Here is a 9,548-nt window from a genome sequence, read left to right on the forward strand (position 1 = left end):
AGTTCTCAGTAAAATACTTGTACCTGCCTAGTTGATCGTCGCCTTCCATAAAATAACTTTTAAATGTATGTATATAGAAGATTTGAATTTTAAGTAGATTGAAAAGAGTTTCATGAGAAGTATTTAGAGAGGATACCACACATTTGGCAATTAACCTTTTGTGTCCTTAAGAAAAATGTTGCCAAATTTTTTTTTTATTGCCATGTTTTTGGTTGCCTCAAAGATTGCCAAAATGACAGGGCTCACTCATATTTGATACTTCTTTGTATCTTCCACAATACTTAAAGCAATGTGTTGGGCACATAATAGATGATAAATCATGTGTATTGCACTGAACTGAATTCTAGCTGTGCCTTCGTGTGAGTTTCAGCACATCTAGAACATATGGATAGAATCAGGTTGGGAAGAGGATCAATCTCTTCTGAAATATGTCACCAAAATGAAGTTAAAAATTTAGCTCAACCATAAAACAAGCAAACAACCCAATTTAAAAATAGGCCAAAGACCTGAACAAATACCTAACAAAGAAGATACTCAGATGGCAAATAAGCATATAAAAAGTGTACTGCATGTTTTAAAGTGGCTAAGAAATGAATCTTAAATGTACACATCACAAGAAAAAAATTCTGTAACTATGTATGGTAATGGATGTTAACTAGACTGATGGTGGTGATTATTTTGCAATATGTACAAATATCTAATCATTATGTTGTACACCTGAAACAGATATAATATTGTATGTCAATTATACCTTAATTAAAAATAAATAAATATATGGTAACAAAGATTTAAAAAAAGAGAACCAAAAATCTGAAAAATATATACATGTATGAAAGATACTCCACATCATATGTAATTAGGGAATTGCAAATTAAAACAACAATGAGATACCGTGGCATGCCTATTAAAAATGGCCAAAATCCAGAACATTGACAACACCAAATGCTGGTGAGGATATGGAATAGCAGGAACTCTCATTCATTGCTGGTGGGAATGCAAATAGTGCAGCCACTTTGGAATATGGTTTGATGGTTTCTTATAAAACTAAACATAATCTTACCATGTGACCCAGCAATTACACTCCTTGGTATTTACATGAGTTCAACTCAGTTGAAAACTTATGTCCACAAAAAAACCTGCACATGGATGTTTATAGTAGCTTTATTCTTAATTACCAAAACCTGGAAGCAACCAAGATGTCCTTCAGTAGGTGAGTGGATAAACTGTAGTTCATCCAGACAATGGAAGATTATTCAGTGCTCAAAATATATGAAGTATCAAGACATGAAAAGACATGGAGGAAAATGAAATGCATATTATTAACTGAAAGAAGTCAATCTGAAAAGGGTACACACTACAGTATAATTCGAACTATATGACATTCTGGAAAAAGCAGAGCTATGGAGACAGGAAAAAGATCCGTGGTTGCCAGGGTAGTGAGGAAGGGCTGAACACGCAGAGAACAGAGAATTTTTAGGGTGGCGAAATTGTCCTGTATGATACTAAAATGGTACATACATGTCATTATACATCTGTCAACCCACAGAGCATACAACACCAAGAGTGAACCCTAATGTAAAATATAGACTTGTGTGATAATGACATGTCAGTGTAGGTTCATCAATTAAAACAAATGTACCCCTCTGGTGAGTGATGGTGATGATAGGGAAAGCTATGCATGTGTGGGGCAGGAGGCATATGGAAAATCTCTGTATCTTCCAATCATTTCTGCTGTGAACTTAAAACTTCTCTAAAAAATAACGTCTCTTTTTGAAAACGTAGGGTATGGTTGGGTGGAATAGTATAGTGTTGACTAAGGTCCCCATGAAGTCATGGCTTTGGATTATTGTTTGAACAAAGGTTTCCTAGAATTGCCATTTCCCTCATTGCAAAAACTCACTTTGGCTGTGGCAATATGCAAAAATAAAATAAATAAAAATAAATAAAAAAAACAATCAAAACCTGTATGGAGTGGCATTTTTCTAAGTATATGAGAACACAGAAACTCGTGTCATAAACCAAAGGTTTAAACCTATTTTTCTAGAGACTGAGAATCTGTTTCATTTGTCTTCACCAGACCTCAGATTGGGAAAAGCTTTCAGATTATCACCTATCATCCTGCTGTACCATCATTTCCCATTTTATAGCAGAATTTTCAAGGATTTCATACTGAAGGTTGAAGTTCCTGTAGGCATAAACCTCATTTCTTCAGGCAGGTGGTTTACTGTTGTGTTCCCTGCTGACTCTGGACCATCAGTGATTCTCAGATGTACTCACTCCCCATAAACCTACCATGTCCTCTTATTGTGCTACTCATTTTGCAATATAAGCGTGCCCAAATTCACACTTACTTGGATGGAATGATGCAACTTTGACGTCATCAGAGAGTCTGAGATATACATTCTTAAAATATTTCAACAAAGATTTATTGAGTGTCTTTTATGTATCACCCCCAAGGAATTAATTATTGTATCAGTTAAGATGCTTTCAGCAGCAAGGAACAGAGAAGTCAATTCAATGTGACTTGAGCAATAAAGAAATTTATTTTCTCTCTCAACATGAAGTTCAGAGGGAGGCTGCTCCAGAGTGGGTTAATTCAGTGATTCAAACACATTATCAAGGATTCAGAATTTTTCTATCTTTATGTTTTGCTACTCTTAGGGTTTTGGCTTTGTCCCCATATCATCATCCCCGGGCCAGGTGTCTCTGTTGGATGCAATAATGCCTAGAAAAGAAGAGGACCATCTCTTATGGTGTCTACTTGCTGACAGAAAAATAATCTTTCCCAGTTGTCTCCTGCCCTTTCACATCTCATTGCTCAGAAGCAGGTCACATACCCAAGCCAATAATAATTTTTTTTTAAATTTATTGGGGTGACAATTGTTAGTGAAATTACATAGATTTCAGGTGTACAATTCTGTAGTACATCATCTATAAATCTTATTGTGTGTTCACCACCCAGAGTCAGCTCTCCTTCCATCACCATATATTTGATCCCCCTTACCCTCATCTCCCTCCCCCCACCTCCCTTACCCTCTGGTAACCACTAAACTATTGTCTGTGTCTACCAGTTTTTGTTTCTCATTTGTTTGTCTTGTTCTTTTGTTGTTTTTGGTTTATATACCACATATCAGTGAAATCATAGGGTTCTCTGCTTTTTCTGTCTGACTTATTTCACTTAGAATTATACTCTCAGGATCCATCCATGTTGTCACAAATGTTCCTATGTCATCTTTTCTTACCGCCGAATAGTATTCCATTGTGTATATATACCACAACTTCTTTATCCATTCATCTATCGAAGGACATTTTGGTTGTTTCCATGTCTTGGCCACTGTAAACAAAGTGGCAATGAACATTGGAGCACATGTGTCTTTATGTATAAATGTTTTCAAATTTTTTGGGTAGATACCCAGGAGAGCGATTGCTGGGTCATATGGTAATTCTATTCGTAATTTCTTGAGGAACCTCCACACTGCCTTCCATAACGGCTGCACCAGTCTGCATTCCCCCCAACAGTGTATGAGAGTTCCTTTTTCTCCACAGCCTCTCCAACACTTGTTACTATTTGTCTTGTTGATGATAGCCATTCTGACTGGGGTGAGGTGATATCTCATTGTGGTTTTTATTTGCATTTCTCTGATGATTAGTGATGTTGAGCATTTTTTCATATGTCTATTTGCCATTTGTAAGTCCTCTTTGGAAAAATGTCTCTTCAGGTCCTCTGCCCATTTTTCAATTGGGTTGTTTGTTTTTTTGTTGTTGAGTTTCATGAGTTCCTTGTATATTTTGGATATTGGACCCTTATCAGAGGCACTGTTTGCAAAAATCTTCTCCCATTCAGTCGGTTGCCTCTTTATTTTTGTCGATGGTATTAATTCTTAACCAAGGGAAGAAGTTGACCACATGGACTTAAGCAAGTAAAGAAGAAACTCCATGTGGAATACAAGAGAATTGCTACTTGAGTAAGTTGGGGTTCTGCAATGAAAAACGATGGGGAAATGAATGCTGAGTTGGTAACCAAATAGTTTCTAGTTAAAGACACATAGATACACAAGAGGATCTTAAAGTTGGCTGTTTCTCTTCAGAACTACGGATGAACCTGAATAGATGACGTATGAGCATACCCACGCATTCTACAAAGAAATGTTAGACATGCTGGTACAAGCTTTTGACCTTTTAGCAGGTCTAGCCTCATCATTTATCCACTTTTAGACAATGTACTGTTTTGTGTCTGGTTTCCTGTGCTGAACATAAAGTTTTTGAGATTCATCTATTATTGCAAGCATCAGTAGTTTGTTTCTTTTTATCACTGAACAAAATTCCACAGTTTGTTTATCCATTTATCTGAGAAGACTGCACCGCATCAGCATTTACAGTTCCGGTTGAGTGAGAGTATCAGCTCCCTTCTAGAGCGCAGGGTTTGGCCCCAGGGGGCTGGAGCTCTGGAATGCTTCCATTGCTGAGGGATGACTCCATAAGGCCAGAAATGCACTGAAAGAAGATGACAGTATGCCAGTGAGCACCTTCCCGCTGCTTCCACTGATGGAGGGGGCTCAGATTCAAGTAGGATTGTCCTGGGGGCTCCTGGAGATTCCCTAAGAAGCTAAGGAAGTGCAGATTTCCCTCCCTTTATAATTTATCACTAGACTCCTTTTAGTCTTCAATTCTTGGACTTTGCATCAGAAGCAAGAATCCAAGTTACACCATGGGCTGCTGCAAAGATATTTTTCCCCTCCTACCAGACAGAGTCCTGGAAAACAGAAGGCAGAGGGAGACAGGGAGGTTCCCCTCCTGTCTGAGCCCCACAGGGTGCATTATTAGCAAACTCTTGGCCTTGAAGTTAGGAGTCAAGTCCAGTATATCTAATTCAATTCCAATTTTCTGTTGGCATTGTAGAAATCCTAGACCTCAGCACATCCAGAACTATGAGCTAAACATTTAATTCCTCAGTATATTTAACTCATGTGGTTATGAATCATTGTTAATACGTTCAACAGATATTCTGGTTTCCAAGCTGCATATCCAAAGTAAGGGTTTTAATTGTTTTTCTTAGTGATTTACTCATGTCTGCATACCAGCAGTCAGGCTTGGCTGACCAAAGCCATCTTGAAATATTTAACTTAGAATTCAGTATAGGACTAAAATATGTCAAATATTTCTAAGATCTCTATCCAAAGACACAGATCACTCATCAAAGTTAAGTTCCAAACCAAGTTACAGTAGGAGGTAAAGTCAACTATGTATTTTCTACTTTAATATCATATATGGAATGAATGAAATTTTACATGTCATGTAGGATATTTTTGGGCATGTAGGAGCAAGCATATTTTGTCTTACAAAATTGAAAAAAAGGAGATATTTAAACGGTAAGCAATAATTTTGAAAATTCTAGAATAACATTGAAGATAATGAGATTCATAAAGCTGCCTATCTTCAATATAATGTATATCTTAAACTGTAATATGTAATATGTAAATTTGACATTTACCTGATATGTCAAATTAAGTAAGTAATAGAAGTTTGCAAAACAGGCTGTTCTTTCTTACCAATTTGAGCAATGACCCCCACCCACGGTTTTGGAGGTGGATGGGGAATAGCATATGTTCATTTTGAAATCAAATACTACAGAAGTATAAATCTGAAAGTGAAAGGTTTCCCTATTATTAACCCCCACCATAATCTCACTCCTTTAAAAGAACTATTGTCCATAATTTGGTACATACGTTACTGGTCATTGAACATACACACACAACAGAAATTTGAATATAAATTAAATGCAATTATTGTATACATACATGATATTGTGATATAATAAGAAATATATTATTTAGTCTTTATCCCCATTTCTGGCACAGAGCTCCTAAAACCCTTGGAATTTCTGAATTTTGATATTCATAACAACCCCCCTTCGACCACACCTGAGTTTATGTTAATAAGGTGAATTCTGGAAAGCACCTAAGGATGAGGACCAGTGGCCAGGAGAACTGAACACATGATAAAAAGGGTTGGAACTTTTAGTCCTACCCCTCTGACCTCTGAGGAGGGGAGAGAGCCTGGAGGTTGAATCAGTTGCCAACGGCCAATAACTACATAATAAAGCCTCCATAAAACCCCCCAAAAACAGGGTTTGGAGAGTTTGCAAGTTGGTGAACACGTGGAGATGCTGAAAAGTGACTGCTCAGGGAGCATAGAAGCTTTTCGCCCTTTCCCCATATCTTATCCTGTGTACTTCATCTGGCTGTTCATCTATCTGTATCCTTTATACCGTCCTTTGTAACAAATTGGTAAATGTAAGCAAATGTTTCTCTTACTGTTCTGTGAGCTGCTCTAACAAATTAATGACTGAGGAGGTAGTTGTGGGACCTTCAATCTATAGCAGTGGGTCAGAAGCACTGGTGACAACCTGGACTAGCAATTGGCATCTAAAGTTGGGGGCAGTCGTCTGGGACTGAACCCTTAACCTGTGGGATCTCCAGGTAGTGTCAGAATTGAGTTAACTACTTGGTGGTGGTGAAAAAAACCACATTGGAACGTATTACACTATCACCTGCTTTTTCACTAACGATACATCTTAGACATCCTCACCACCCTTGCAGTCAAAAATCCCTGTATATCTTTTGACTTCCCAAAAAGTTAACTACTAATCTCCTACTGTTGACTGGAAGCCTTACCGATAACATAAACAGGTAATTAACACATATTTCGTATGTTATATAGATTAGATACTGTATTCTTATAATAAAGTAAGCTAGAGAAAAGAAAATGTTATTAAGAAAACAAGGACGTGAAAATACATTTATAGTACTGTACATATTTATTTTTAAAAAATCTACAAATAAGTGGACATGCGCATTTCAAACTCACGTTATTCAAAGGTCAACTGTACTTGTAGATACTTAAGTTTCTGTTAAATGATGCTTCAATTCATATAATTGAGTAACATTCTAGTATAATGCTAATCCCTATCTGAAATTATCTTGTTTTTATACTTGCTTATTGTCTGACCATATACCCCCGCCCACCGGAATATAACCTCTGTGAAAGCAGGGGGCCTCGTCCCTTGTTTCCCATTATATCCTTAGCACCTGGGACAGGACCTGACAGATAGTATCATTGGTTGCTATGACTGGGAGCACTTGGATAGTTCTCAATCCTTTCCATGATCCAAGGGCAACTTAGGGTGAAGTGGCTACTTCTGGCCCTCCTTCTGCCAAGTCCCCTCACTTAGCTATTTAGAACTTCCTCCTGCCTAAGATGAGCCCTTTTGGAGAGTCCGCTTCTCTAAAACCTTGAAATTTTCAAAGTTTGAAAATTAGGAACCATTTTGGGTCTCCAAAACCTTGGCTTCTCTAAAACCTTGAAATCTTCAAAATTTGAAAATTAGGAACCATTTTGGGGGAATTCCACCTCCACATCAGCTCCTTTACTTTTTGCAACTTATCTGGCTGTATGGGGTGGGTGGGGAACCAGGACATGTTCGGTCACTCATATCCCTTGACCCCTTTGCTCATGGTAGAATCTGATGGGTGATTTGCCATCTGTGTGTCTTCTTTGGTGAGGTGTCTGTTAAGGTCTTTGGTCCATTTTTTAATCAGGTTGGCTGGTGGTTTTCTTAACATTGAGTTTTAAGAGTTATTTATATATTTTGGATAACAATTCTTTATCAGATGTATCCTTTGCCATTATTTTCTCCCAGCCTGTGACTTGTCTTCTCATTCCCTTGACATTGTTTTTCACAGAGCAGAACTTTTTAATTTTAATGAAATCCAGCCTATAAATTCTTGCCTTCATGGATCATGCCTTTGGTGTTATATCTAAAAAGTCATCATCAAACCTAAAGTCATTTAGATTTTTTTCTAGGAATTGTATAGTTTTGTATTTTACATTCAGGTCTATGATCCATTTTGAGTTAATTTTTGTGGAGGGTATAATGTCTGTGTCTAGATTTTTTTTTTTTGCATGTGAATGTCCAGTTGTTCCAGCACTATTTGTTGAAGTATGTGAGTATTTTCAATGTTTACTTTGACCCAATCAACTGTGATTAGTAACACAGGGCTGAGAAGAAAGCACCACCTGTCTTTTACCATTTGATTTATCAATACATTTACCCAAAATCTCTATAGCATGTCTGAGTAATTTCTCATTTCATTTTACCTCCCCTAAGTTTTGAGATTGTATTCTAATTTTTTTGTGTTTGAGGGTCCCTAATATATAACACATAAGCCTGAAAGCAATTGAGAGGTTGACACAAGAGTTACACAGATGAAGATAAAACTCCTACTTTGCCAATGTTAAACCTGCTACTGGAGAGTGTGGCTTCTGGTGAGAGCCAAATGGGCTTGCTCACTCTCCTTTCCTCTGAATCCTCCCAAATTTAGACCTTAGAACAGGTCACAACCCAATGGCAAACTTGATTTGGCTGAACAGAGACAATTACCTGAGTGTGCTTGATGGAGCCTTGATGTGGGGTTTTCTTAGAAGTTCTAAGTGATTTTCCAAAAGCTTACACCCACTACCCTCCTACACATTTCATATTTATCAATTTTAAAACCTAGAATTCCAAGTACACCCTTCAGTTAGCCTTAGTAAATAGGCCTTTATAACTAGGAAATAGCCCTATTTCCAAATCCAAAGCAATATGAAAGAGATATCTAAGTAAAACATTTTTAAAAATCAAGGTCATATCGGTGTCATGGTCCCTTGTTCTTTGTATGAGACACACCATTTTAACTCCTTGGTATATCTCAAGTTCCATCCCATGAGAACTTTGCCTGTAGCCCAAAGCACAGACAGTAGCCGACTTAATCACCTAACCCCCAAACCCCTGGAAAATGACTAGGAGGAACTGTAGCATATGACTCAGCTCATAGAAGCAACATAATCCAATCCAGACACCAGCCTCTAGTTCTGCAGAAACCATAAAATTGATCCAAAATACAAACAAAATACCTATTGAGAGTCACTGAGTTCACTGTCTATAGTGTATACGTTATCTTGCTAAAATGTTAGATTTTCTTCTTGGCTGCCTTCTGGAGGTGAATGGCAGATCTGGCAGTAATAAAAGAATTGCTCTGGGACATTCTGGTAGTCTTCCAGACCACAGCAGGGTCTTATCTTTGGCTGATGTATATAGTATTCTTATTGGAACATTTTGTTCTCTTGGTTAAAAATAATGAAACTTTGGTTTAAATGTCACATGGTAAAGAATGCTATTTTTGCTCTCAGCAAACATGTTAGGAGGAAAAGTTGACTCACCTGGTCTGGAGGGAAAGGACTAGGTTAATTTCTAAAATCAAGACCTAATCTCTTAGTAGTTTAGGCAGTAGGCAGGTACAGACATTCCCTTCAGAGTTCAGGCTAAATTTGAAACTACGTTGCCAGTTGGGAGCTGTTGGTTAAAACTAGGTGGTCCCTGAGAACACGTAGCCATGGATACGAAGACAGAGCCAACTATAAATACTCAACTTCTGCCTCAGATCCATGGGCCCCTATCCCTCGGTCTAGAACTCAGGAGCCTGGGCCAACTGCCCCACTCTAAGGGGTGT

This window comes from Rhinolophus hipposideros (genome assembly GCF_964194185.1).
Source record: "Rhinolophus hipposideros genome assembly, chromosome: 13".
Lineage (NCBI taxonomy): Eukaryota > Metazoa > Chordata > Mammalia > Chiroptera > Rhinolophidae > Rhinolophus > Rhinolophus hipposideros.